Below are 27,567 nucleotides of genomic sequence, written 5' to 3'. Positions count from 1 at the left end.
TGGCTGCTGGGGGGCCAGCTGGGCATCGGTCAGGGGGTGGTAAGCAACTGTATTGGGCATCACTTGGGGTTTTTTTTCCCCATTGGATTTTATACCTCTCTTTTCTTCTCTTCTTTTCATTATTATTATTATTTTTGCTGTTATTATAATTATTACTGTTATTATTATAATATTTTATTTTAATTATTAAATTTTCTTATCTCAGCTCACAAGTTTTGCCTTTTTTCTGATTCTCCTCCCCATCCCACTAGGGTATCTGCGGGGAGTGAGGAAGCAGCTGTGTGGTACTTAGTTGCCAGCTGGGGTTAAACCTCAACGGTGGAAAAGTGACAGGGATCTTTTCTGTCCTCCCTTCTCTCCCCACTTCCAAACTGCTTCTTGCTGTTCTGTGCTTCTGCCTACTTCTGGAACGGAGGATGCAATGCAAGATGGTTTTGGAGATGCTGGGACTACCTCCCTCCGTCAACCCTTACTCAAAGCTGCAGGACCATGGCAGCAGTGTACCTCATCCACTGTCCTCTTGAGACCTTCAAACCTACTGGTCCTTCCTGCCCAGCAGCTCTCCTTTGCCCTGGTGCACTTCTGGGGAGGACAGAGCAGAAGGTCCTCTCTGGGTCTTCTTCCCCACTGCCCCCACAAATGAGTCTGTGCTCATTGGGGCAGAATAAAAAAATGTGGGAAGAGAGGGGGTGCTGCAGACGGGTGGGAATTGGGCTGAAGGCACTGACACTGCAGGAGCAGCAGTACCTCTCAGTTTTGGTGCAGTCTGGTACCACATGCCCAGACTCTCAGTTTTGCCATGGTTCCTCTCATACACTCTGCCATTAGTTCCCACACCGAGGGGTGTGAAGGAGTATGGGCACAGGTTAGGTTTTGCAGGCACATACACAGATGAGTTTTCAGAAATGCAAGTGTGTAATACTGCAGCAGAAAAATCATAGCTGTGCTAGCAGTGAAGTAATCAAAGAAATGCTTCCAATTATTTATCTTGCTGCTTTTTGTCACTACATCTTACACCACACTCCATGGAGGTGCCTGACTTAGAGCCAGACCTTTAAGGTGCTGCCAGGGATAACTGTTCTCATGAAAGGAAGAGATCTGTAGAGAGATGCTTTAGCAGAAGAGGAGCTGAGCTGTAGAGCAATGATGTGGAGGGCAGAGGCCAAGTGGATGGAAGAGAGGAGCTGATATAAGCAGGGATAGAGAAATACTTCTAGTGCTATACAGATGATGTCGTGTGTTTGTTGCTGCAAACAGCAGTGACACTAACACGCTGCTTCAATACCCAAAGACAGTGCAGCTATGAACCACAGACTTTGAGTTCACTAATATTGTAGTCAAGGGGTCCAACAGAATTTCTGCAAGCAAAGCTCCTTAAGCGGAAGTAATTAAAGTGAGGAAACAAGAGAGCTTAAAGTAACATGTCAGTACAAGGAGATATATTAAGAAAGTGCTTCATTAAAGGAGTGCTTTTTATGATGTAAACAATGTATTTTGCAAGTGAAAATGTATGTTTGCAAGTGTACCAGCAGGAGTTAGAAACAACATCAGTGCATTTTCCCATTTCTTTACCTTGGTTAGAAGAGTGACTTCAAGAAGTTATTTGTGGGTCAGTGGAAGCACACACTTTGCATTTGTGTGGGAGCTCCTATGCAGTCATATTTCCATCATGTCCTTGTGTGCCTGTGTTTTCATGCCCTGGGCCGTCGAGAATGACCTGTGAGCATTGCCTGCCACCCAGGGCCCCCAGCTCCTGCCACTGTGCTCCTGCGTGACCTTCTGCAGGTTGTCTTAGGGTTGGCTTTTCAAAATTACCCCTGAATTCCAGCTGTTGGATGTCAGATGACATGATATGGTTTTCAGAAATGCAGATCCTCTGTGCCTATGATTTATAGTGTCAAGAACAGCCATGAAATCTGGAGCTACCATTGAACAAAAATCCAGTTGAAGTCAGTGGTTGTGGATGGGTTTCACAGCCTTGGAGGTTAATGTAATTTTTTTAAGATTGATTTCCAGAATTACAGCCATTTAATTAAAAAAAAAAAAAACCACAACCAAACACCCCAAACCCATCAGAAATAATCTTAACTTTTTTCTGCATTTCAGATGCCTCCCCAGCATAACAACCTTCTTTGGGTTTCTATTGGGGTTTTATTTGTCAATGTTTGTTCACTCTTTTCCAATACTTAGGAAAGTGCCTTGTAAACAATGAGAGCGCACTTCAAGTAGAGCTATTTGCCCTTCAAGTATCCCAAAACATTCCGCCAAACAATACATAGGAAATAATTTAATTACCAAGCTAAACCAGTTGCTGTACCCTACAGGAAGATTATTTGTCTCTTGCTACATACCTCATGGATCTTGTTATTGGGTAGCATTAAATGGAAATTGGTACCAAGGTCCCAAATTGTCTTTAATCAGGACATTATATCCCAGTATCCTGGGCTATGTCTGCTCTGAGTAATGAGATGCTCCTGGGTTAAACTTCCTCGTGCAGTTTCAGTGGAATATCACTTTCCTTATGTCTAACCCTGATTTGTCACTGAGTGTCAGGGATGCTGCAGTCCCTTGATGTTCGTTGGCAGGATGAATGCGGTGGGAGGAAAACAAATTTCTTATCTAATAAGGCCTAATGTAGTATATGATTTTTTGAAAAGCTAGCAGATTACAGCATGTTAATTTAGAAAAACATGCATGATCCTTAGCTTCCTGTAAGAAGAGGGCAATAGGAAATGTGCTAAGATGACAGGTACTCTTTCAACAAGTAAATAAACTGATTGAAATAGGTCACTTATGCAAGGAAGGAATTAGACTTTGGAAGCACTTTTCCTCTAATTGTGAGTTATGTAATGATAAGTAACGAGTGCATCTTTTAAAAAAATACATGGGGCTAAGAGTTGCTCCAAGCTTGCATATTTTCATAAAAATACACACACCGGTGATGTGATTTCTCCCTCCATGCTATTTTTTCTGGAAGGATGTTTGCATTTACAACCTTTCCAATGATTTTTTCTTTCTTTTGCATATTATTAATCTGCTAGTGATTGGATTAAACGTGAGAGAAGCAAACTGCTGCTTCTAGGTATAGAAGCATGGCTAGAGGTATCTTTAATAATTGTTTTACATACAGTTACCATGGAGACTTGTCTATAGGTCTTAATTTGGCATGATTGGTGTAGGAATTTTAGATTTTATAGAGGCTTGCCTGGGCGGAGGCAGGGCTGAGGGTTTGGCTGGGGTCAAGGCAGATGGAGAGCTGAGCCTATGGACCCAGGTCAGAGAAGGACCTGGAGAGGTAGTGGCATGGCTCAGGCAGGGACCAAGGTTGAGAGCCTGAGCTGAAAAGCATCTCCCAGGTGAGGGGTGGAGGCCCCGAGAGGGCTCATTGCAGCCCCTTCTCATGCATCTCCTTCCCCACGGCTGATCCCAGGTTACAGCTGCACCACACCAGAGCTGCCCGTGGGCACAGGCAGCCAGACCCCGTTTTGGGGAGTGGACACAGCCACAGAGTCCTGCTGTGTCTCTGGTTTTGCTTATGCAAGAACTGAAACCCACACAGGGTGTTAGCAGACACTCTTGCACCTGTAGGTTTTACCCTCTTACACTCCACTGGAGCACAAGCCTCTGTCCCTCTACCCTCTGGGAAAAGAAATGTCTATTGCCATAGGCAAACTTGAAAAGCAAAACTAAAAACCCGAGCTTTGGGGAAAGTCAACTGGTGGAAGGATGGGATCAGGGATAGGTCTGGAGGTAGCTGGATTTTGTAGGAGAGAAAAATCTGGGCTGAGAGGGAGAAAGAAAGGAAAAACCATGGGCAGGAAAGTGGAAATAAACTGTTTGCCAAGGAAGAAAGCAGTGACTCTGTGGAGGATTTACCTGAAGCTCCCAGACCACTGAGGTGGTGAGGGGTGGTGCTCAGCAGGGGGAGATCCAGGGACTCTCCTCCCTCTGTAGAGGACTGAAGGCAGTGGGTTGGTCAGCATTGATAACATGCAGCTGTGACCTTGCCTCGAAGGCAGTGGGTTGATTGACATGGATGATGTGCAGCTGTAGCTTGTTCCCGCTAAGTAAATAGCACTGAGGGTGGGGGTTGGATGGTGGAGGAGTAGTGTGGTTTTGTCTCTGGAGGAAGGAGAAATAGCATAGGTAGTAGAATCTGACTGATGGTAAAAGTCTTGTTGCAGCCTACTAGTTTGTTTGTGCTGCAGCAACTGGTGTCTCATGTGAGGCCAGCTGGGTTGGACTTGACTACTATGTCCCTCCTCACCTGTGTTTTCTTCAAACGGAAGCAGTGAGTGACTTGTGGCTGGATGCAAGACTTGTGTGACAGCCTGATCCCACAGGCTCTGGAGAAGAATCACAAATTTGTTAGGTGTGCTGGGCTGCCTGCTGGGTGGTTGTGCTGTCTGGAGGTATTGCTGCTACCTCTGGGGTTGTTGCTGCAGCTGGGCTGAGAGGATCAACCTTTGCAAAAGGGTAAGAGAGAAATAAATAATCTGTCTTGAGGCAACACGAAGGGCCTCCCTGAAACAAAAGAAAGAGGTGCAAGGTGTCTGGGGACCTGAGAATTTTAGTCAGTAATGGATTTATGGTTTTGGAGCTGCTGCCTTCCACCTCACCCCAATGAAAACCAAAATGCTGCAATCTGGAAAATGTAATTCCTTTCCAATGTAGAGAGAATTATTTTTTCTTTTTATTACTTTTCAGCAGAAGAAAAACCTGAAAGAGATCACTTTGGACTGATATGAACTACATCACTCAATCTAAACTAAAGTATTTGTTTCCATTTTAAATAACTTATTCCCTTTCCATAATTTAGAAGTAAAATTTTAAGCAGAAATTACCATTTTGAATCAAGTCAAGTCGGCTTTGTAATTAATAAAATTGGTCATTAGATTCTAGAAATGCTGAAATGAAATGTTCTGACACTCAGCCTTTTGGGATGAGTGATGCTTCTGTTTTTTTCTCTCCTACCCTTAATTCCCTTTATAGTTGTTTTTATTGAAGTCTTTCTATACGCTCTAACTGGACTGTAACACATTGGTCTCTTGTGCCCAAATAGCGGAGTATTACTGATACTGTATGACAAAGGTATTTTTGTTTCTCATTTGTTGCTGAAGTTCCTAAAACTGGGCAAATTTGGTTCTTGCTTATGACCGTAGTGTGTAGTTACTCTGTATTTACATTGTTTGCTTAAATGGTACTGAAATGCGAGCTTTTGAAATTGCTGTGGTCCCTGCCTTTAACAGAGAAAGGAGGGGAAAAAAAAAATCAGCTGAAGGTGATGCTATTAATGCCAAAGTCCATCAAGGAGTGGTGGAGAAGCATATAAATTATTTTCCAAGTAAGGGAAAAGGGAATTTAACAGTAGAACAGTGCTGTAGTACTTTGGCACTGTATACAAAAAACAGGAAAAAAGAAATAAAACACTCCAAGATAGAAAGAGAGATGATGAAAGATTCTAGGGCTTGCTAGGAGATGTTTTTCACTAACAATTAGTAATGCATCCAAAGTAGACTTGATCATTTATTAACAGGAAAGAATGGTTTTATAGTTGAATAAAGTGCCATGAGTTTCGTGATCTCAGGTTAATTACTTAATCTGTGTCCCATATATTCCCTTTGTGACTGAGAGATTTCATTAAAACTTTATAATCTCTATGATAGAGATAATATTTACCTTCTTTGAAGAAATGCTCTAGAACTGAATTAACCGTTTCGTAAATAGATTTGAGGCTATTGAGGAAGATGTGTTATGACCAGCTCTGCCAAACTCACTGTTGACTTTAAGAGATCTCAGGGCTTCATTTTTGAGGAAGCTGGTTTCAATCTAGTTGGATTAAGCTGTGCACTTGGTCTTAATTCATGAGTGGCTCCTAAATATTGTTATATGCATTATGAAGTTGTTACCTGCTTCCTGCCTATAAATTAACTTTAGAAAGTTCCTGAAGATATGAGCTAGGTTAATGGTGACCAGAAATGGCATGAATTAATATTGGTAAATTTATCACATCTACAAAAGGCAAATCTGGAATCAATACAAAATACTAGTAAATATGCTGCAGTGGGCATAGCAGGTGTGGCATAGGCAAAGGAACATTTAAATACCTTCCAGCTGTAAACCATCACGCTACTGAGGCTTTCCCAAACATGTTCAGGTAAAGGTGAGCCATAAATGGTGATGGAGAAGGATGAGAGGGACCAACAATATACCTTGCTTGAAGGCTGCTTCAGAATGGGAAGGGTGGTACAGTTGGCCCCTTCATGGGCAGGTCTGTAATATGGACATGGAGCTGGTGCGTGCCTTTGTCTGGGAGGGGGCAGGAGATTAGGGCAGAACAAAGACTCTGAAAAATTAGCCAGAAAAATAAAACAGTCCTGGAAAAGACAGCCCTGAAAACATGTCTGGTAGCATCCAACCCATGGGAACAACAGTGTTATGAACTACAGCCTCATGAGCAATGCTGGATCTTCCATGATTTCATGGATCTTCATCTTCTAAGAGGAAGAATGATCTTGAAAAGTCATGCTGATATGCTGGCTCTACTCTCCGTTGCAAGTCAAATGTTGTGCTAGGCAACAGGCACAGTAGGGAGAAATGTGAGCAGCAGCAGAGTCCAGACCAGTTTTATTCAGAGCAGATTCTAGCACAGGCAAGCATCTGGGTTTGGGGTTGTGGATTTTTGGCAGTGGGGAAGACAGCCAGCACCCTGGGCACACAGGGAAGCACCTGTTGCCCTCCTCTCCTGAGCTGTCAGCAGCACAACTGTTCATGGGCTCTGCGAGGGTCACTGCAGCCGCCTGCTCGGACAGAGAGTGACCAAAAGAAGACAAGGTGCCACCTTTGGTGCAGCGAGCAGCAGCAGTGGCCCCGCTAACCAGGCACAGACAGCACAGGCAGCTGCCCGCACGTGTGTGTTCTGTCAAGGCCTTGGCAGCCCACCCTGTGCCCAGCGGTGCCGGACTGTGGGCATTTGTCAGTCTCTGGAGTTTGATTCACTTGTTCAAATTCATCTTTAGGACAAATCCACCAGCCAGGTTATATAAGAACAGAGCTTGGCTGGCCATCTGGGGAAATCTCGCTTGCAGAAGTAATTCAGACTGGCTTTTGTATGAGCAGTTTGCAGTTTCTTGTTGATTGGAAATTGGCTGAGAAATTGTAAACAATGCGTAGTGATTAACAGCAGTGAATCAAGCCACAAAGAATGGCCAAAGGGACTGGGGTTTCTTCTTCCTCTGCATCTTTAATTGTAATGAAACCCAAACATTTCAAATATTATGAAGTCAAACTTTCACATGATAATCAGTAGGTATTGCATTCTCTTACTAACGGAATAATAAAAAGATTAAAAGGTGGGCCAAAAATTGAACAGGATTCATGTCTGAAAACAGTAAACTGGCATCTGGCAGTTTGAAATGCTTATTCTGGGAGAGGGAGGAAACTTAGAAATGAGTAATTCATCAAACACCTCCTTGCAGGGGCATCAAGAGTCTGCAAACTAATGCTGACAAAAATCCAACATGATTTTTGGCTTTATATATATACATATATATATGTATACACACACATCCATCATATGGGAACAAGTACACTTTCTCTGCAGGGCTGTGAGATGCCTTTTGTGCATGTGTGGGTGAACAGACCCTACCTTGGGTATCAGACCTTCCTTGGAAACTGCCAGCTAGCTGAATATGAATTATTTCACTCAGTACTTTTGGTTTGATAAACATCAGATAAAATTAAGACAAGTTCTGAGAGAGCTTTGCCTAAATCAGGATAATTTGCTTGGGAGGCCACTGCATCCTTCCTGGTCCGCCTCCCCTGGCAGTTGCTGTGTATCCGGGTTCCGTGCGTAGGACCAGAACGGTGGGCATGCGCTCATCCCTAAACACTCCTCCTGTGTTCCCTGCAGTGAGATGTGGCAGGGCTCAAGCAGGCTCCTGAGGCACTAGTATGTGTAGCCTGCCCAGAGGCAAGAAACCTTGTTTCTTCCGTGGCCTGCAGCTGCAGGAGAGAAAGCCTGGAGTACCGCCTCTAGCTAGGCATGGCCTCTGGCTCTTTCCGATCATAGAGTCATACAATAGTTTGGGTTGGAAGGGACCTTTAGAGGTCATCCAGTCCAACCCCCCTGTCATGGGCAGAGACTAGATCAACTAGATCAGGTTGCTTAGAGCCCTGTCCAGCCTCATCTTGAATGTTTCTGGGGATGGGACACCTACCACCTCTCTGGGCAATCTGGTCCAGTGCTTCATCACCCTCATGATTAAAAAAAAATATTCCTTATATCTAGTCTGAATCTACCCTCCTTCTGTTTTAAACCATTACCCCTTGTCCTGTCACAATAGGTCTTGCTAAAAACTCTGCCCCCATCTTTCTTGTAAGCCCTCTTTAAGTACTGAAAGGCTGCAGTAAGGACCCCTGGAACCTTCTCTTCTCCAGGCTGAACCCTGATGCTCTCAGCCTGTCCTCATAGAAGAGGTGTTCCACCCCTCTGATCGTTTCTGTGTCCCTCCTCTGGACCAGCTCAAACAGGTCCACCAACAGGCCCATATCTTCCCTGTGCTGAGTGCTCCAGAGCTGGACACAGCACTGCAGGGGGGTCTCACCAGAGCAGAGTGCAGGGGCACAATCGCCTCCCTTGCCCTGCTGGCCACGCTGCTTTTGATGCAGCCCAGGATACAGCTGGTGTTCTGAAGCATTCTGAAGATGGTCTCCTAAACTCCTCAGAACTGCTGAGCCTGTCTTGCAGGGCTTCCAGGGGTTTTGGCTTTGAGACTGAGCATGCTATGGTGTGCTTCCAACACCTGTGTGTGGCAGGCAGCTGCTTTGCTCAGGCTGTCACCGCACAGCCGCCCACAGTGCTGGCTGGCTCCCAGGTAGCTTGTGAGGGCTTCCTCAGAATTCCTGATTTGAAGGAGAGGTGGACATTTTTACCTCCGGTTAAAAGTTGTCATTTTATGAATTGGATAAAACACCGCATTAGTGGGCTCCCAGAGTGACCACCATTTGGTTCTGGGTACCTCATACTTGGGAGGTGCAGACAAGCTCGTGGGGGATTTGCTGTGAGGGTGGTCAAGCACTGGCACCAACTGTCCAGGGAGGTTGTGGGGTCTCCATCCTTGGCAAACTCCAAACCCAGCTGGACATTGTCCAAGGCAACATGCTCTGGCTGAATCTGCTTGATGGCTCAGGGGGATGGAGTAGAGACCTCCAGAAGTGCCCACCAGCATCAGTGATTCTGGGAGTCAGGAGTGGCTGCAAAAGGGCTGGTTTCTGTAAAAAGACTAAGAGCTTCTCTGATCACTGGCTTTAGCTGCATCTTCAGGGGCTGGAGTTAGTCCCGGTTCCTTGGCTAGAGAGGGGGGGAGTGCTTGGTGCGTGTTTCCTCTCCTGCCAGCCACCAAAGAAACAAACTGCAACAGGTCACTTGCTGTGCTGTATTTCCCTGCCTTTCCCACCCCAAAGCACCGACGGTGAAGATGGGCCAGGCATGAGTGTGAGCTCTGTGCAAACTCATGGTGCCAGAGGCACAACGTGGGAGGCACAAAGGCACAAAGACTGTAGAAGATGGTGTGTTGAATGAGAAACTGCGTGTGTGTATAAGCCCATGTACATATGGTTTTAAAACCCTGCATGGTCATAGGCTGCGTTCTAGCGCATCAGCACCCTTCCTGATTTTCTGTTGTGGTATGTACCAAGCACACTGACAAAGTGTGGTAAGTGATAACGCAGTGCTGCTTCATATTTGATGAGTGTGTTGTATGGAAGCTGAAGGCTGTGACACCAATGTCCTTTAGCTGGCTGGCTTTCCCCAGCCAAGGAGAAGACAGCTTGGGCTGGAGCAGGGAAACCCGTGTGCTACATGAATGAGGGCTGCAGCAGAGTTACACTGCTCAGTGGGTGAGCCGGCGTTCCCTGGCATGTTGTCTGCCATCCAGACTGCACGTCCCTAGCCACAAGTAAACCGTGACATCCTATTGCACCATTCTGAATGAATTTATTTGAAGAATGACTTGTAAAAGGGCAAAATTTAAAATGGAAAGTAAAGGATAAAGGTGGCAGAAATCCAAATGCTCATTCCTAACGCTGGCTGCTGGAAGTGGGTGGAAGCTTGTTCGCTGAGCCACGCTGCTTCGTGATTTCAGTGCCTGCATTTTCTCTAGACATCCAGTACCTGGCTTGTCACTTGACATGGCACTGCAGCATATGCTTCATGCACATGTTATCTCCCTCTTTTTCTTCCCCTCCCCAGTGTGAAATCCATCCCTAGCTTTACTGGTCATTGCAGTGGATGGAGATCTACAGCCATGTGCAAACACCATCCATGCAGCAGCGTAGGGCACGAGGTGAAGTGCCGGTACATATCCAGCCCCTGCAAGGAGGTTTCAGGTGCTGACTGCTGTTGGCAAAGGAGGGAGGGACAGCAGGTGATGGAAGAGAAGGCATTTCCCACTTCAGAATGTGTACCAGGCACATTGGTGTCACCACTTGCATGCCTTGCACCTGCCTTGCAGTGCAGTTTCATTGGTGGGTGCACGAGCTGGCTGTGGTCCCTTAGGGTTTGCCTTGACAAAGCAGCACAAGGGGTAAGTGTAGGAGGTCAGCATCCTCCTCTTCAACAGCAGCTTCTGTGGCTGCTGCTAATTCCAGATATTTTATTTTCAAACCTAATCCCTGCCCTCTTCTCTCCCACTCTCCTGCTCTCCTGTCCCCAGCCAAGAATATCAGCCTTGGTGCCTCTGATTTCTCTCCCGCACCCACACAGTGGAGAGGCCAGACCATGAAAGTGTTAAGACAGACATTGCAGGGATGCTTAGGGGGCTGGAAAATGACACTGGCAAAGGAGATGAGGAGCTGGGATGGGTTAGAGGAGGTAAAGAAGAAGGAGAGGATGAGGAGCAGGAATGAGAGTGGGACAGGGAAAGGGAGGGAAGGATGGGTACATCTAAGCCAGAAAGCCAGCAAGGTAGGAGAAGAGAGCTGGTACAGGCTTTGACTGCTGGTCACCAATGCTGGGAGATGGGATGGGCGGTTTAATGCTGTGGGGATGAAATAGTAGAGCTTCTTAAGAGCCAAAGTGATGTTTGACGGGACATGCCCTGATCCTGGAGAGGTCCCATCTTGGCCACTGCTGGGAGAAAGAGCAGATGGAGACAAACACTGTCCTGGCAAGCTCCTTGGCATGTGTTTTCCCTTGTCCTGTGCTGAGAGACCCTCCTCAGCATCCCTGGTGGGGTTCAGGGAGCAGGTCCTTTTGTGCACTCCTGGGCAGCCCCCTCAGAGGTGCTAGAAGGTGCTAGGCAGTGCCCTGCTCTGCCCAAGCCCTGGTGTGCTGATGCTGTGCAGGCACTGCTGCCATGCTGCCACAGCAGCATGCTGGTTGGGATTGTAAACAGCTAAAGCAAATCTTGAAAGATTAAAAGGAGAAGGTGGTTTTCAAACAACACAATTATATAAATGTTGCAAAATGAGCTTTAATGCTATGGTTCTGTGACCTCCAAAATGAATTAAACCAATTGCTTTTACACCCACCCATGGAACAAGACTTGATCAGTTACAACTCTCTTCTGTTTCACTAAATATTATGATTGTCAACAGCATGAGTAGAGCTTTTGTTTGATGAAGAGATAATCAACTAGTGAGAAGCATTTGCTAAATACTGAGACTTTAGAAGATTCATTTTTTTCAAAGCCTGTGGTACTCATGTGCTGGAATTAATGGTTTTCGGGTCTAATGAATATGTAAGGTTTCCCGCTGGTGGAAGGATGCTGAGATGTGGTGCTGGAGGAGCATGTACATTTGCAGCCAATTTCCCTGTGGTGTCCTGGCAATGCGCTAAGCATGGCACCGTGGAAAAGCGCTATGCAAGGTATCAGCTGGAAATGGGAGCACTAAAAATTGATGTTGTCAAATCAGCGCTAGCAAGCAGGGTCTTTTCATTGGTTGTAAAGCCAGAATTAAATTTATACCTGTAGTATGCACTATGGTATGTATAGTGTATGATATAAGAACACCATCAGGTAGAAGATAACCGTAGGTGGTCCTAACTTCTCTTTTGACGTGCAGATCTGCTTGTCATGCATTTCCAATTTACCTGCCCCACTGAAAAGTGGCTAACAGGACTTGCTTTGCCAAGAAAAGCCAGACTGTTTCTGATCTGAATATCGAATCCAGCAGCCCTGGCAATCTGTGGGTCTGGTTTGTGACTTTCTTTCTTGGAAAGGAGAATTAACAATGTTCTCCTCTCTGAATTTCTCTTCTCCTGAGCCTCTGTCCCCAGCTGTTTGCCACAATCTGCACTGGAGAGGGCTGTGCTGTGCCTGCCGCTTATGGGAGGCTTGTGGGAGGTGGTGAATCCTCAGAGGTACAGGAGGAGGCTATGTGCTGCTCCGCAAGTAAGAAATGATGTGAAAGACTGTTTTTATACTTAATCAGGTTTGTTTCATAACTTTTTATGTTTGTTTGTTGTCTGTAAGAACATTCTGCTCGATGAAATGGGCTCCATAAGGCATAGTAGCATCAGGAGGGTTGTGACCGCGTTTCCCCGTAATGTTGTGCCTTTATGGGTGAACTTCCTTAAGATTCATAAGTTGCCTTTTTGCATCCCTTCTTTCCCCTTTTCCCTTTTGTATCACTGGGACTTCTGAAAATTAGTACTACTGACATTACTGGAGCAGCCAGGACCTGATGAAAACACAGCTCCGTTGTACTGTCCAGAAATAAAATAAAACCGGAGTGGTACCATCAGCCACATACTGCTCAGCAGGGCTGCAGCGTGCATGTGAATTCACACATCTACATGTTTCATAGACTCTGGATGATCACATAATATTGGTAATTTGATGGGGAAATCGAAAGGTGTAATGGGCAACATGACATAATGCCATGTTTTCAGGGTCCTAACGTTCAAATAAAAATTTGTTCCAGTTGGGTGGTTTTTATTAAATTAAAAGAAAAAGCAAAAAAGACCCCTCCTTCAGTTTCTCAGCGAGGAAGGTCAAAGCCTCTTCGAAATTAGATGAGATAGAGATATTTTTAACCAGTAGAAGATTTCCTGTTTTTAAAGGCAGTAGTGCAAATTTGAAATAAGACAACATAAAATGTAAAGTGACTTCAATGAGCTACTTTGTGACCTTGGGCTCTTCGGAGCTGCTGAGTTAACTGTGCTTCTGGTGGGCAGCTACACAGCAGAAAAGAAGGAAAATATGTTGTGGGGGTGAGGGCGCTCGGCTGTTTTGATGGTTTTGGGGTAGTGAGGTTGTTCATGTTGCCTTAGTGATGGCTTCCTTGGAGTTTTTTCTGGCATTCACAAGCATTTAGATTGGGTCTTCGCATGGGGCTGCTGGGATAGAATATGCTGAGCTGCAAATCCAACAGTAGGATGTGGACATAGTCACCTGTATTTATACTCTGCTGAACGCTTCTGGTTGCTTCACGTGAATCCTGCTCAGTTTAGTTCATAAAAGCTTCCGTTCATTGAAAAAGCTCATTCAATTCAATCCATAGCCTAGATGGCTAAAGCACGGTGGAGCCTTAAACTGCTCAGAAAAATGTTTCTGGTGGTGTTACCTCAGACAGTGTCCCTTTTTCCAATATACCACCTTATCCCCCACATCCAGCTCCAGCTCAGCTCCTGAGAAATCACTGATTTGGAGCCCAGAGGCTGGTGCTGGCAGTCGGTACAGATGTACCACAAGTGTGGGTTTGCTGGTGCAGCAGAGCCAGGCACCTGGGCACTGGCCGGGGAGGGGCCAGGGGGGTCCCGGCTCCCCGGGAGATGCAGGAGCAACCTTGGTGCCTGCCGATTGCTGTAATGAAGCTTGCTTCGCGTATAAAACACCCAGATCTTGGCTATTGTTAAGTACGGAACACTTTTCAAAAAGACATACGTTGTTTGTTTTAAGCTTTTAATTGACTACTATTTATAAGATTATACATGAAGGAAGGAAGGAAAAAACTTTAAAAATGCCCCAGGTTCATACTCCATAGCATGGAAATATGTCTCGACTGTTTACAAGTGCTCCTTGTTTTGTGTTCGGAGGCCGGGTTTTTTACTTCCTTTTGGACTGTTCTCCACTGGAAATGAGAATTTGCTGCCAAAATAGTCCACCTTTTCCTGAAAGACTTGGTATTAATAGTTTTGACAGAACATCTTGTTCCTGTGTAATACAGGAGTCCGTCTAGCAGTTGGTCCTGAACAGGGGTACAAAATGTGGTTGCATAACTCTTTTATTTTGAGATGAAATATCTGCAGTTTAATAGAAAGAAGTCTGAGCTTATGCCAGCATGCATCTTCTGAAGTTAGGAGGAAAGTGTTGGTGTAGCAGATTTCTGTGCTTGTTTTTGTTTAAAGAAGCAAGTAATTTTTATTAAAATGCAGCGTGAGGCTTGGAGCATTTCAGAAATACAATTGTGGTGCTTCAAGTCCCCCGAAAGGGCTTTTCTCACCCCTGCCCTGACCCCCTGCCTACGTGGGCAGCGCCGGTGCTGGCTGCCTGCTGCCCTCGCACCACCTGCCTAGCCCACCCGTAGCTCTGCTGCAGGATGGGGGCTGAACAGGGACCCCAGCGTGCCCACAACAGAGAAGCTCCGCAGATGCCTTTGCTGAAATATCATCAAGCTTAGACTCTCTTGACCTAGCACACATAATAGGAGTGATCCCAGACTTGGCTAAAAGCTCCTTTGGAAAGCCTCATGACATCTTCTAATTTATTCTTTCTTAGTTTCCATTGTTTGATTTCGGTTGCTATTTTTTATTAGCAGTCATTGTAGCCGTGTGACAGGGAATGAATGATCTTTGATAAGGGTTATTTGTTTCTTGTGGTAGGCAAAAAGAAAAAGCAATTTATATTCTTGCAAGACTTTTCCCAAGCAGAGCTCGGTAATTAATGCTGTAGACTGTAGTGCACTAAGTGAAATGGCATTTTGTAGGCTGTGACACCAACAGCTCCTGAATGTTTTTAGGCAGTTTTACTTTGCTCTGTATCTATGCTTCCTGGGTGGCTGTACACAATTATTGCTATATATTATTTGATTTTTATAGCAATTAAACAATCTTGTAATTTATTCTGCTAGGAAAAGATTTCTCTGCTTATAGACAAAATGCTATATACTTACGTATATATCAGAAGTATATGCTCTTCCCTCTTCTGCATTTTACATCACATTTTATGCACGAAGGTTGAAATGTAATTGTAGAAAGAGCAGTTGATAATGGCTTCAGTAGAATACCATTTTTACCAGTCCCTGTGACTGTTAAATTTTATGATGCCCTTTTTCAGATTGCTGCCTTGCTTTCCTTAAATTAGTGGAATGGACCAACTGTTCAGTTTAGGCAGGCTTTAAATTGCTCCTCGTATGTGTTACAGAAAACTGGGAAAGATTTGTAAGATTTGTAGAGTTTCATAATCCTTTTCACTCTTTTTTTTTTTTTAAGGCCTACTCACTACCTCAGTACCAGTACCAATTTGGAATTGGGCTTCTGTTCTACAAGTGAAAATAAGTTCCAAAGTCAAACAGAAACCTGTTTTGTACCTATTGAGTGAACAAAGCCAGAAAGAAGATACCTGGAAGTTTAAAGCTGAGACAATAAAATTTGCTTTAACAACCCAAAGATGAAATTCTTTTTCCCTATCTTTAATTTTTATTTATAGACAACCTTTTCTAAATAAACCAGCCTGATAATTAATAATAATACAAAATCAAGTGTCATTTGAGTAGGGGCATAAAGTGGATAAGGGATGAGGGATGAGGGTAGAGAAAAACTGCATTTGGTTCTGCTGGTAGTTCTCCAGTTGTTGTGTTGATTTTGACCTTGTTTCTGAAGAGGAGGGCAACTGGAGATGAATGCACACAAATGAGAGAGAGGGGCAGAGCACAAAGCACAAGCACTCTGGCTCTGGTGTTTGCAGTTCAGCTAGTGCAGCTGCAGGAGGGTTATGAAGACTGCAGTGTTTCAGCACAAGTGCCCATGGCCCCACCATGTGCTGCCCAGGTGCTTACCCTGGGTGTCATCTATCCCAGGGTTTGCCAACTGATTTGCAGAAATGCCGAATGACTGCAGGAATGACTAATTTGTCTTGTCAAAACAGGCCAGTAAAAGCATATTTCTCTGAGACCATACTGTAAATCAGAAGATGAAAAGCAGGGGGAAATCTCATGCCAGGAGCTCATGATGGGGAAAAGAGAAGCTCTAACATGTAGCGTTTTAAAAGCAAGTGACAGTGTGTGGTCAGCCCTATGGGTGTGTTGGAAACCTGCTGATGAAAAGAGCTGCAAGCCTGAATTTTCACTTTTTTACTCATGCCTGAAGAAATGGCATCTACTTCTTATAGCAAGCAGCACCTATCAGAAAAGGACAGCAGTTTGGGGTTCATAGTTTTTTGTAAACTAGACCTATGTTTGTAGGCCTCTGTATATTTGTCTTACTTTTTTTGTCTCTGAAAATAGCTGCTGAGCAGCACAGTGTCAGTGAAGCCAGATGGTTTGTACGACAGTGTGGAGCATCCTGCTCGTAGGGATAAGAGCATATCTTACTGCTGTTTTCACTGGAATCTGGGCTGAGCTCAGGGGGAAAACAGCAGGATAAAGTAGATCTATTAGGTAAAAACGGTGCCTCTTCCCAGCAGGGGAACAAAGCCTCAGAAGAATTTCACTGACCGCAGTGAGTGCATCTTCTGTCAGGTTACAGAGCTCCTTCTCGCTTGGCTGGCGGTGAGACCAGCCTCGCGGTGTGCGTTTGGGGGTGATGCAGGCTCCAGGGTAGGCTCACTCCCACCCCACCTCGGGTACCTCCAGGCTGGCTGTCTACCTCAGACAACACTTGGCAGAGAAACAGGTGCTTCCCGGCCCACCAGCCCACCCATCCACAGCAGCCGAGGCGAGGGAGCGAGGCTGCCAGTGGGGCCAGGGGAGGTGGGTCGCAGCCCAGCGGCCGGCATTGGTGCTGTGGGTGGCTGCTTTTCCAGCCCTGTGCTGCCAAGGAACTGACAGCATCCGCTTCAGTTTTTAGAAGTATTCTTGTTATCAAAAACTGAGTTCTGAAAGCGCTTACAAAACCCGAGAAACTAATTTTTCTTTGTTTGCAGTAATTTTCAGAAGCATCAAAGTAGCCTTTGGTAGAACCCCATCCAGCTTCCTCACAACATCTCCTCTTCAGCTGAGTTGTTTTCCACAAAGTCAAGTTCAAGAAATTACTTTCTCAAAGCAGGACTTTCAGTCACTCCTGAATTGGCTAATTGCTTTTTATTCATTTTATAGACAAAGAGATGAAGGAAGCTAACAAAACTATCAGCATATAGCAGACAGAAGGAAACAAAGAGGATATTTATTAGTTAGCCAATATACAAACAGGCAGAAGGAGGATCATTTTACTGTAAGTTAATGTTTCAGCACAAATGTTAACCAAAACTGCTGTCTGCATCCCCAATGTAGAAGTAGCTCTGCAATATGGCTATTACTATGCCGTTAATGGTATTTAAAACAATATTTCTATTTGCGAAGTTAGATTGAAGATCTCTCTAGTTAGGACCATCTTTATTATAATTATGAAAAATAAATGCTATTTCTGTTCTCATTCTTTGGGGGGGATATCCTTTGACACATGCATGGTCCCGCTCGGGTGGGTGGGAGATGTGAAGTGGCCGGAGGTGCCAGCCTGCAGGGCAGCGCGAGGGTATGAGGCCACGGGCACTGCTTGGTGGTAGTAACAAAGTTCACCCTTAATCGTGAATTGTCTGCAAAGGAAATGTTTTTCCATCTCAGGAACAAGAAAACCAAGCAACTAAATGATCATTTTGGATTCATGTCATCTGTGAGAATTTTAAAACGTCCAGCTGCTTTTCTGAAGTTGAGAGAGGGAGAAAACACACAAACAAATGTCGCAATTTCTCTCACGGTGGACACACGAGGTGGTGGTGAGCCTTGCACAGGAGCGATCCTTGTTCATGGGTGCTGAGCTGTGCGAGGTCTTAGGGGATGCAGAGGGAAAGATCCCATTTTGGTTAATTGGTTACTGATCTCCATGCTAAATTTGTTGCATTCAGTATTGCAATACCTTGCCTGTCTTGTTAGTTTAAAATTTAATTTGAAATGAGACTGAGTGCTTTGGTTTGGGGATATAACCTACCCACACCTTGCTGGGGGCTTTGTGTCCCCAGAAGCGTTGAGTTGCAGTCTGAAACAAGTTAAGTGGGAGATGAGCTGCTGCCGACTCACCATGGAGGTGCTCGATGTATGCAGGGGTGCGAGGATGCCTTTTTCACCAACTGCATGCAGCCAGAGGAAACCCATGTGTGGGATACAATTGAGGTGGACAGAGCCTATGCATGCCCCCCATTCTTAAACTGTTGTGTCAAATGGAAAAGTTGGCTCAGATACACAGTGATCTTGCACAGACCCAGTGCAAAATGCTTCTGTACTGCATGGGAGATAGATATGTGCATGCAGGGCATGCACATCTAGAGCAGTTGGATGAGCATCCAGATGCCGAAGACTCGAATATTCTGGCTGGCCCCAGACCGAGGTGAGCAACAGGGTGAAGTAATCGCTAGACAGCAAAAGTGAGCCTCTCTGATCTCTTCAGTAGAAATAAGGACATATTAATGCTGGTGCACTGAGCCCTTTGAGAGCTGGTCTGAAATACCAGGAGCTGTTTCGGTCCCATAGCTCAAGTAAGAACTGGAAGGAGAGTGAGGTCAGGGAGGACAGTGAACAACAGTTACTTGGGAAAGGACAAGACTGGCCCAAGAACATCTGTGTATGAGCTGCTGTAAATAAAGTAGGGTATCACTTAAAGAGACACTGGTAACTATTAGAGCAAGCAGCCCTGAGCCGTTATAAGATGTAAGAAGGGTTTTGGCAAGCATCCTGTAGTTATCTTAGCCGCAGTGCAAGAAGTAGACTTGCTGACTTGGTCCCTTTCAGTCATACACTTTGTTTCTAAATTTCAACTAATTCATATAGCTACACACTAACTATGCATATATTTTTCCATGTGGTACTATACACTATGTGATTGCATCACATACTTGCTCTTTCCTACATGTAAATGTGTGTACGGATATACGCGTCTGTCTGTGAAGAGAGGAGGAGAAATGAAGGGTATTGTAACTGAAAATGTTTACATGTTTATGATTAACAGCACACAATTTTAACTCTGTGTCTGCTTCATTGAGTGTCTTTCTTTCAACAGAAATAAATTCTTGGGGTTTGTAACACTCTGTAGCTGAGCACACGGAAAGGTGACCACATCCTGCATGACTTTTAAACAGTGCACACTGGCAAGCGCTGCTGAGTACTGTGGTTTTACATCTGCCAGCCTCTGTGAGCTTTAGATGCTGTAATCAGTCATTAGTCTAATGGGTCACTCTCATTTCCTCATCCAAACTTTTTTTAAATTACATTTTGGTTTATTTGCACATTTACTCCTATTGCAGGAGTGGATGCTCTTTCTGAAGTGTGAATACATCCCATAGCCATAGTTACAGCAGTGCTGGTAAGGAAAGAAGACTCCTCTGACTCCAAGCTGAGTTTTCTCTCACAGATGTTTTATGAACAAACTTTCTGTTTCTGTAGCAGGTGGTGGAAACTCAAAAATTGGCAAAGAACCCTATTCCAGCTCATCTCCTTTGTAGCTGACTGGTGAAAAATGCAGTGTGTTCAATGTTTGTCATATGTTATTTCAGATACGGTTTAAAACAACACTTCTTGAATAGGTGCTGAACCCCCCTCTCCAATTACTGTCTTATCAAGGACCCTTGCCCATGGGCGTGCTGCTGAGAGCCTCATAGGGGATCACAGCTCCTCCTGTACAGCATCAGAACTGTGCAAAGAAAGCACCACAGGTCTGAAGGTGTCCTGGCTGTGTCGGAGCAATTATTTTCCTAAAAAAGCCATTACGTTCATGTCTGCTGCCCTGGAAAGCGTGGAGGGAGGTGAAACTGGGTGCTTTGCCCCATTGACCCCACATAATAATCGCAAGTCAACAAAATATTTAACAATATCTTTCATCTGTGTGAATAGGTCTATGAGCTGGTGAGCCATGTGCAAAAACCCACTGACATGATTTAAAGCCTAGAAATGAAAGTATCAGTCTCTGGAAAAAATAAAACTAAGCTGGTAGGTTCCTGTTTGGAGGAGAACAGGGGAGAGAGGAGATGAAAGAAATCACCTTGCAGTGAATCTCTCACTTTTTGTAATTGCCACTAACTCAGTTTTTCACGGATTTAACTCTTGCAGATCTGAAATGTGATAAGTATCATGCTTGTCTGCTAAAATTAGGTCAGAATTGAATTTGCTTCCCTGCAGGTAGATATTGAGTACTTACACATTTTTTCCCCTAAAAAGATGAAAAAATGATTTCTGACTGGTTGGTTGTGTGGTTCACTTAATGTTTGGATACATTTGTTTTTATTACAGCACTGTTGATGTTTCCGTTATTTTTATTCTTTGAGTGATGTGTTACTCCTATCCTGCTATTTCCTATTTTGTCAGCTCTTTCCTGGAGGAGGTTTCTCTGGAGTGTATTTATCTTTCAATTAGCAATGTTTTCTTTGCAGCCCTACTGATTAATTTATTTTGCCTAAGCATAAAACAAGTCGAATATGCAGAATGGCAAATGTAGGAGTGAATCAGCAAAGACACTTCAGAACGTTTTTCAAGCTTTTTTATCTCAGATACTTTCCTGGATTCTACTCAAGGGCCCTTTGTTGAGCATTCCCAAGGACAGGGTTGCTGGCTTTACAGATTTGGTGATCTTCCACCTTAGAATACATGCTGCAGTGCTACCTCCTGTCTGAGAGCTGTGCGGAGCTGTTGGGGCTCTGTTGGTATGCATTGCTTTGCCATCGCACTAATAGGGATATTAATTGCAGCATGGCCATAAGCCAGTTTTAAAAATACACTGTGGTGTCTAGACGTATGAATATGAAACCCCCGTAAGTTTCTACACACCTCACACAGGTGGAGACTAGGGTGCGGAGGTATTTTTGACAGGTTCACTGAGTACCCACTGGAATCTTTAGCTGTTAATACCTTGTTTTCCATGCTCAGCCCCGGGGTGGTGGGGAACAAGGCTGCTGCACAGCAGAGCTCGTTCTCTTTGGTACTGTGTGTTTTGACCATCTAAGTGACCCTGCACTGGCTGACCCAACCTAGTCTTCAGCCAAGGACTTCAGCAGGGGACTGGCTTCAAGCCTTGCAGGGTTTCCCTGATTTGGGAAGACCTGTCATCTTAAAAATATCAATGTTAACCCACTTTCATTGCAAAGGTAGCCTTGAAAATGCAGACTGGTTGATTAGGGGTGGCAACCTGTGTCTGTGCAACCTCTCAGCACTGCAGCTTTCCTTAGGCTGTCCCCACAAAGTATCCATGTACAGCCTTAGTTCCCACAGTCACTGTCTGCCCTCCTTCCAGGTCTTGTCTAGGGCATAATTTCAATATCCTATCATTGAATAATAAAACAAACGAACAAAAAAAAGTTTAGGTTATTCCAGGGTCTGTGGTTGCCTTACTGGGCCTTGCTTACACATACATCTTTCCTTTGAACTGCTCTGGGCAGCCATAACATCTCTGAGCCTCATTCAGATGTTGTGCAGCTGCTGCACAACAGCAGTGTGCTAGGCTGTGCTGGGGTGTGCTGGGGTGTGCTGGGGTTGTGCTAGGCACACCCTGAGGCCAGGCGTGATGTCAATGATGCAGATATTGCTGAGGGAGTGAAGCTCTCAGCAGAGTCCTGTGGGAAGCCTTTGTGAAGCTGAAGCTGCATGCTTTGCCTGTGATACACTTGAACACAGCATCTCATCTTTAAAATGCATGTCCCTGCAAAAAGAAAACTTGTTGCTCTCCCATAGCTGCCTAAATAACATTCCTATGTGATAGGCCAGTGTATTCTGTGCCTGATCTGCCACACTCCCAGGAGCATGCTCTCTGCTGAGGATGGGCTTTTGAAAGGCGCTCGAGCTGCATCACAGCCAGCTTTGGCTGTGGTCTTTGTGATCTTTGGCAGCTGGCCAGTTTGCTATTTTTACTTACAGTAAGTATCTCCACTCCCCACAAGTCACAAAATTTATCTTCAAATAAGCAAGGCTCTGCTGGGTGGGATGAACACTGAAGTCTGTGCTGGCACTGTGGGCAAAAGCAAATTCTGGCCTGAAGGCTGTTCTTTGCAGGGACATCCAAACCACCACAGTCCCACCTGTCTGCGTGGTTCCAGTGTAAACATCACCATTTATCATCACCTTATTCGGTCCAGATTTATTATAAATAGTAGTCCTCCTTTTCTAGTGCAATTTGTGCTACTCCTTGTCTCTCTTTCAAAGGCATTTTGAGTAAACAACCTTATTTTAACAAAGCAGATGGAAACCTTTTTATAGCTGTCGAGGCACTGGTGGTATATACATCCCTCAGCTAGCTCTGTTCTTCAGTACTGCTCTTTGTTGTACTAAGGAAATGCCTGAAGTCACTGAAGTGTTGGATATAACCCATTCCACTTCAGAGAAGGTGGATTATCAGGGTCATAATATTGCTGAATTAGTTTTACAGCTACTCCAGAGGTACCATTGAACAACTTGTATTGATTTCTCTTGCTTCTCATCAGGAGCTGTTATCTGAAAGCTGAAAATAAAGCAAAGCCATCAGACTTCCTCGAGAAAGGCAGTGGAAAACACCACCGCCCAAGAATCATGTACCACCTTGTGCTGGTGCCTCTGTGTTGGCCTGGCCATTGCATCTTCCCACCCGTGGGGTGATGCTCACCTCATGCCAGAGACTTAGCAGTGGCACTCAGACGACTGTTGCTTTTGAAGAATTGCCCTCTTGCAGTGCAGGACATTTGGCACAGGTACCACAGGAGGTCACAGTGTCCCTTTTTTGCCCTTTCCTCCAGCCCTATGGGCAGCTGTGGGTTTCTGACCTTCTTAACAGAAGGCCTCTTGCTGTGTGGACACATGATTAAATATGGGTTATTTTAGTTAATCTCTGTCTCATTGCACAGGTCTTTCCCAGGTAGCTAACATTTCTAGCAAAAAAGACCCAGAAAAGAATACTCCTTATCCCTCTGTATTAAGTCAAATATTTGTTTATGAGGCAGATGTGCTGATGAAAGGCTGGCTTCAGAGCTGTGGTGTGGCCTGGGCTTTCAGAGGGACACTCAGCTTCAGCCTGGCTGAGTAAGTACTGCCCTGGATGCCTGCAGATCCACCAGGAGAAGCTCTAGCTTTATGCAGCATCTGTGTAGTTGTGGAGCTGCCCTGCCACCCCCAAGTAAGTGGGAGCAACACATGCTCACTCACCTTGTGTAAAGGTACCACAAGGTACCAGTCTTGTGTGCCTGGACCAGTTGTTTCTGAGCTGATACTGTGCCTGGGGACTCAGTGGTGTTCTCCTGAGGCTGGATCCAGCATGTGAAGCCCCCTGGTTCCTCAGTGCTGACAACTGTTTTGGTGGCAGAATGCTCTTCTGGTTGCACTGAGGTGCAGTAGTCTGTGCTACTTGACTGTGAGCATCCTCCCTGCCAGGTTTTGGTCCATCCCAGCTAGTGGCTGGTTAGGGGAGTGACATGGTCATGGTGTTATTCTCAGGTAGCCTGGTTCCTGGGATTTGCCCAGATTGAATTCCCTTTGGTGCATCCCAGGAAATGCTCAGGTGCCATTCTGAAATTGCCAGAAGGGTCTGTAGCATTGCCCTTGCATGTCAGCACCTACTTAGCGGCTTTTTCAAAAGGTAATTTGAAAAGTGATGTAGCCATCCTCTGCACTGGCTCCGCAGGCAGTACGGAAATGAAGGGCTGGGTTGAGAGCTTGCCACTGCTGTTATGGGTATCTGACAGTGCTGCTCTGGCCATGCTTGCTTCCTCCAGAGCATGTTAATTAGATGGAATGTCATTATACGGTGTCCAATCGAACCCTTCTTTTATCAAATTCCAGATACAGCTGTCATTCAGGTTCCCCTCTCATTGAGCTCCTTCAGTGATTTTGCTCCTTCAAACCCTGTGAGAGAACTGATAGGCACCCCTGAGATCTCCAAGTGCTGGGCTGGGTCAGAGGGAAGGACCTTCTGTTTCTGGGGCCAGGCTATTGAGTGCAAGTTAATCACCTGGCCTGCACTTGTTTGAAGGGAAAAGATGAAGGGGAGGATGAATAAAACATTGTTAATTTGTCATGTGAAGTGCTTTGAGGTAATTTCAATATTTGACTTCTTGCCCATCTTTCATGAATTTCCAGCTTTGTCAGGAAAATATTACTTTTTTCACCGCTGATTACCCTCCTGGTGTGAACTGCATAATTTCTTACTCAGAAGATTATTGTAGCCACTTATTTTCTGGTTAAAGTGGTGTAAATAAAACAATTACACTGAAATGATTGGATTTTCTCTTTAACACATGAAGCACAGATGCAGAATACACAGTCCATTTAAAAAAATATTCCTACTTCCAATCCAATTTATACGAGAAAACAATCAACAAAAATAGACTTTTTTTGCTATCTCTTTGCAGAGGAAAACATAACAAGGCCATATGCTGTATATGTGTCCATATTTTATGGGGAATTCATGCAAGGTAATGAGCTGCTGCTCTGTGCTAAGAGGCATGGGGCTGTCCCTTTAGTCCCGCTGAGGAGCTTTCAGTGTTCAAGCTAATTATTCCTACTGATAAAGCATCACGAGGAATGCAAGCGGCAAATGACAGTGAAGATGCCACAAGGGTTGTATTGCTTCTTTTTGAGGGAGAAATCTGGACGTGAGAAGGGGGCTGGGTAGGATCCCCCCTGTGCTGGTGTCTTCTGGGCTGGATACGTGAGCAGAGAGCATCTGATCGAGCCACTGTAGGGTGGCAGTGAGCGAGCAGAAACCTACCGCATTTTGAGCACACAATTACACGTCTGCTTTATTCCTTTGATGAAGGCTTGTATGGCTTGGCTCTTCGTTTGATGTTAATTTAATACGCATCGGTCTATTCTTGTAGCTCAGGGTAACAGACAGCAGTTCCTTGCAGGATGATAAACAGCAAGCAGCCACACTCACTCCTGTGCGAATCCTAAGTTAAATGGCTTCTTTGCAATTGTGCTTAGCCTAAAGATGCATCCTCTGGTTTCTTATGGGGTAGTTTTTCTCTAGTGGGCAGAAATACAGAATCCCTTAATACATTTTGGACCCCTCATCAGTAATTAAGACATGAAACTGACTATTTGTGACACGTTTCTGGGTAGGTGAGAAGCTGCTGACATTTTCTCTGCCTGTCAGTTCTGTGAAATGTCTTCTGATCTTGAATTTTGCCAAAGTGTTTATTGGTCTCCGGAGACTGCAGCTTGTGATGAGCTTTCCAATGAGCTGCGCCAGTGCCTCCCTGGTGTTGAAAGGTCATAAATGATCAATTCACTCATGAAATATCTTCACTGTTGGTCATATAGGGCTGATTAGTGTGAAATAATATAACGTAGAAACCCACCACACCTCTTGCCTTTCGACTTCAGTGGTGGGATATTTTGTGTTTTCCATCTGCTCAGCAGATGACATGGAAAGAGCCATTTACCCTTTCTCTTGCCATAGGTGTCCTCCCTCTCCCTGCTCTCCAGCAATAATGTAATTGGATTTCTTGCTTTGAGAACTAGAAAAGCCACTTCCAAGTGGAAGGAAAATGTTCAGTTGTAGTTTTGCCATTACTAGGTACATCATTATTATGTATTTTCCTAACAGCTGTGATCAGCTCTCATACTGCACAAGAAGTTGTACAGAAAAGGTGTGAGATAATATATAACATATTTAAGCACTGTCTTGTGTCAGGGCCTACCAACCTGCCTGTGGAAGGAGGGATTAGGCTCAGGAGCTTTCAGTTATTATTGCTCACGTAATTTTTCAGTCCCTTCCTCTAGCTGTATTGGAAAAGGTAAACCTGGAGTTTCAAACCAGACCTTTGCAGGGAGATGTTTCATTACTTCCAGATGCTGTGTTAAATGGAATGATTTTCATCAAATCTTGTTAATGATGACACATTTCGATGTGCAAATATGAAAAACGCAGGAAAGGAGCCGGCAGCCATCAGGGGACATGCAGGTCCCCGCAGGTTGTGGGCTTTTGCAGCCGCAAGGCAAGACCATCCCTTCCCTCCCCCGCATACCTGCCTGGCCCTGGAGCTGGCTGCAAGCTTCTTGCTGCAGTTACACCAGCAGCCAGAGCCTTTCCTCAGACTGCCCAAAGGGCTGCGGAGGGAGGTTGTGCAGATGCATTAAGAAAGAGAAGAATAACTTATTGTTCGCTTTGGCCAGTGAAGTTAGCTGCTATTTTTGCTCTGCTCTATCAGGCAATTAAAATGATGGATATAAGCATTTGATGTAAACTCTGTTACTTACAAAGAATGTACACATGGACTGGTTTTTTTTCTAAATGGAGTAGGAACAGAGGCTGAAACAGAGATCAGCTTTATTGCTTCCAGGTCCTGCTCCTGCCCAAGGATATCTCTTCAGCCAGAAAGCTTCTTTACTTTGTTTTTTTATCTGAGGTATGTTCCCAAGTCCTCTCCTGCATCTGCCTCACCTCCTGATACTGCTTTTTGACCATGGAAACCCTCCCTGTGCCTACGACATTTCTCACCTGCCTGTGTGTGACCTGTCTTTTCATGGGGGTTCCTTGGTTTGGTGATTGGACCCCACAAGATGATTTTGACTGCATTTCACATTCAGCCAGGATGAAGGCTTGCTCTCATGCAACAGGGTCTCAGCTAAAACAGGCCTTCAAGCACAGGGATTGCTCATTTGCGTGGGAGGGGCACTTCAGCTACCCACCTGCCAACACCTTGAGCTACCCACTTGCAAAAATACAGTTTTTCAGGCATATTGACCCTTTTTTTTTTCTTATTCCCTCCTCTTCCCCGTGCACTTCATACATTTGCTGACATCCTTCCTTCCATCCTTTCTCCAAAGACAGCCTCTCACTGTGCACCCACTCCTCATAAGCAACGAGGGGCTCTCGCAGTGCCTGCCCAGCCGGTGCACCTTCCTCCTGGCCACCCACTCTCGAACCACCATCTCCCGGCTCCTCCCACCCTTCACACCTTCTCCTCCACCCCATCTCTGCCAGGCAGTTTATTTACTCTTCTCCAGTATTTTCTCGTCTCTGTTTTAAACCCCTCTGCAAACAGACTTTCCCACTGCAGGGTGCAGCATCACAGGATGAATACATCTTCACCTCTCATGAAACTGTACTGAAAGCTCTACCCCTTTCCTCTCCCAATCAGTCACCAACCGAGTCCCAGCTGTATATCCTCCACGAACACACCACCAGCGCTCCTCCTCTGCCCCCGGGGAGGCAAGCTGCCTAAACCAGAAATAATAAGGCAAGGAAAGTAGGTCATCTGCTGTCTGAGAACATGAAATACAAAATCCAGCCACCCAGTGCTGGATGAGCACAAATGAGAAAGCTAAATCAACTATCAAATCAAACTGATATAGAGCAGAAGTTTCCCTGAATTTTAGTGCAGAACGCTTTTCTCTTCTCTTGCCTCGCAGCACGGCTGTGAGCACGGCCAGCCTGCCTGCTGCAGGCAGCTCCAGCAGCCTCGGCTGGGATCTGCT

The sequence above is a fragment of the Falco naumanni genome, chromosome 3 (assembly GCF_017639655.2).
Source record: "Falco naumanni isolate bFalNau1 chromosome 3, bFalNau1.pat, whole genome shotgun sequence".
In the NCBI taxonomy this organism is placed as follows: Eukaryota; Metazoa; Chordata; class Aves; order Falconiformes; family Falconidae; genus Falco; species Falco naumanni.
The sequence above is the reverse complement of the archived record's forward strand: the minus strand, read 5'-3'. Positions refer to the sequence as shown.